Genomic DNA, 3,437 nt, shown 5'->3' on the forward strand with positions numbered 1-3,437 from the left:
AAAAAAAAAAAAAAAAAAAAAAAAAAAAAGGCAAGGGATCCCCTGAAGGGACCTTACTCCTAATTTCAAAACTGGTCCTCTGTTGTCTCTTCTGAGCCCAGTCACCTACTTTGGAGATTCTGTGACATGTTTTCACCACGACCTACCTCATCAAGAAAAGCTTTCATATACAACCATGTTTTTATGCATCTTTCTGGATGCTGGAGCATGGAGTTCTCTCCACTCTCAATACCAAACACTACAAAATCCCCAAATGATTTAAGTACTATATATCTACTTAAGTGGTGCTTCTCAACTCACATGCATCCTGGAACAGGAAGTACAACATTTAAACCCTTGTTCGAAGTTGTAGTTTTTGATGTCAAATCTTCATATCTTGGTTAAACCTCCCTCTCTGTTGTAAAACCATGTCTCCATCCATTCCTTCATATGATTTGTATGTAAATATTTATTCAACACCAAATTACCTGCCTTCTGATTTGTCTGCACCATGTTACAGACCCATGGGACTTCATTTTGCTGAAAACAAAACCAAGTATACTTTAATCCGTGAGGTCATGTATGCCATGGTAAAAATGAAGCTCTCTATTTCTCTCTTATAAAGATTGTGCTGGGTGCCCACTGGGGCATGAGGATCAAGAAAACCTATAATAAAGCTGTTGCTCACAAGCTGAGCCTATGGGTCTGATACAAAGGAGCCTGAGGTTGCAGTATTACTGAGCACAAAACTGTCTTGGTCTGTGTTTCCCTTCTGAAAAGAGAGATGGTCAATTTCCACTCTGTGGAAGTCTTGAGCATGTGGCTAATGTTCTAAATATATGAAAATACATCCTGTACTCTCTCCATCTGTGATAGGCATAGAAGTCCCAACCAAAATACTTCTTTGTGTGGTAGCCAAGCAAGACCACTAGAATCTCCCACTGGAGTCCTCCATGTAGGTTCTTGCAAGATGCTGTGACCCATAGGGTCACTAGCAAGATGTGTGGTTGCTGGGATAATTTCTAGTTCTTCATCCTTGTCCCAAGGCAGCTCTTCTTATATGGGAGAAAATGCCCATATGAGGTATCTCTTCTTTCTTAAAAATAGACTTTTCCAATCAAGTTATTTGGTTTCCATCTGAAAGGCTGTGTCAAAAGAGCTGGAAACACCAAGCTGTGGTGTTGTGAGAAGATTACCTTGTTGGCCATCTCTATGCTTAACAGTGTACCAGAACTGCTACAAGGTCCTTATGCAGAAAGCTCTCATTAGACTTGTTCTGTTCCCTGGAGAGCGGCCTCATTTCCATCTATCCTTGGCATATGAGAACACACCATAATGGAAGCCTAAAGTATATTCATTCACCTATGTTGGACATGTCTGCAAACATGGCTACTATATGTCTCTGTCTGTCTCCTGAACACCTGTGCTGAATAATGGAACCAATCTCAGGGAGTGAAGGGACAAAAATATTGGGGAAACCAAGCCCATTACTATATTGTGTATGTGTGTGTGAGTGTGCATGTGTGTGTGTGTGAGTGTGCGTGTGTGTGTGTGCATGAGAGAGAGAGAGCATTAATGAGAGAGACAGTTCTGATCATTATGCAGGAATCTAGGGGCCATTTCTGAGAGTGTATATTGATAAGTAACAGATAAGAGCTCAAATCAAAAGGCATTTACCAATGTTCAGAATGTCATATCCTAGAACAAAAACCAAAGAAATACTCAGGGCCAGGAGGGAAGGTGACAGCAGGGCCACAAAGCAGGGCTGAGACTTTTGGTGGAGTGTCAGAAAAGTTGAATTGAACTCAACTATGATTGGAAAATTGCAAAATGTTTCACAGACTGATCTATCTGAAAAAGGAGAGTTGGCCATGCCTTTTTATTCCCCAGGCGTCCCAAATAAAAAACAACCTAGTGAGGGAGGGCATGCCCAAGATGGCTGAATAGGAACAGCTCCAGCCTCCAGCTCCTGGCATGAGTGACACAGAAGACGGGTGATTTCTGCATTTTCAACTGAGGTACTGGGTTCATCGCACTGAGGCATTTGGACAGTTGGCACTGGTCCGCGGAAGTGGTCCCACATGTCCCAGTGAGATGAACCTGGTACCTCAGCGAGATCTGAAGCAGGACAAGGCATTGCCTCACCTGGGAAGCGCAAGGGGGAAGGGAATTCCTTTTCCTAGCCAAAGGAAATTGAGAAACACAACACCTAGAAAATCAGGTAACTCCCACCCTAATACTGTGCTGTACCAAGGGTCTTAGCACAGGGCACACCAGGAGATTATATCCCACACCTGGCTCAGAGGGTCACACGCCCATGAAGCCTCCCTCATTGCTAGCACAGCAGTCTGAGATCTAACTGCAAGGTGGCAGCGAGGCTGGGGGAGGGGTGCCCACCATTGCTGAGGCTTAAGTAGGTAAACAAAGCTAGCAGGAAGCTTGAATTGAGTGGAGCCCACCACAGCTCAAGGAAGCCGGCCTGCCTCTGTAGACTCCTCCTCTGGGGACAGGGCATAGCTAAACAAAAAGCAGCAGAAACCTCAGCAGGCGTAAATCCCCCTGTTTGACAGCTTTGAAGAGAGCAGTGGATCTCCCAGCATGGAGGTTGACATTTGAGAAAGGATAGACTGCCTGCTCAAGTGGGTCCCTGACCCCTGAGTAGCCTAAAAGGGAGACATCCCCCACTAGGTGCAGACTGACACCTCACAACTCACACGGCAGGGTACACCACTGAGACGAAGCTTCCAGAGCAAGAATCAGACAGCAACCCTCGCTGTTCAGCAATATTCTATCTTCTGCAGCCTCCGCTGCTGATACCCAGGCAAACAGAGTCTGGAGTGGACCTCAAGCTAACTCCAACAGACCTACAGCTGAGGGTCCTGACTGTTAAAAGAAAACTAACAAACAGAAAGGACACCCACACCAAAACCCCATCAGTACGTCACCGTCATCAAAGACCAAAGGCAGATAAAACCACAAAGATGGGGAAAAAACAGGGCAGAAAAGCTGGAAATCCAAAAAATCAGAGTGTATCTCTCCCTCCAAAGGAACGCAGCTCATCACCAGCAACAGAACAAAGTTGGATGGAGACTGACTTTGACGAGTCGAGAGAAGAAGGCTTCAGTCGATCAAACTTCTCAGAGCTAAAGGAGGAACTACACAACCAGAGCAAAGAAACTAAAAACCTTGAAAAAAGATTTGACAAATGGCTAACTAGAATAACCAATGTAGAGAAGTCCTTAAAAGAACTGATAGAGATGAAAACCATAACACGAGAACTATGTGACAAATACACAAGCTTCAGTAACCGACTCGATCATCTGGAAGAAAGAGTACCAGCGACTGAAGATCATATGAATGAAATGAAGCGAGAAGAGAAGTGTAGAGAAGAAAGAGTAAAAAGAAATGAACAAAGCCTCCAAGAAATATGGGATTATGTGAAAAGACCAAATCTACAT

This window comes from Rhinopithecus bieti, unplaced genomic scaffold, assembly GCF_001698545.2.
Source record: "Rhinopithecus bieti isolate Rb0 unplaced genomic scaffold, ASM169854v2 scaffold_77674, whole genome shotgun sequence".
Lineage (NCBI taxonomy): Eukaryota > Metazoa > Chordata > Mammalia > Primates > Cercopithecidae > Rhinopithecus > Rhinopithecus bieti.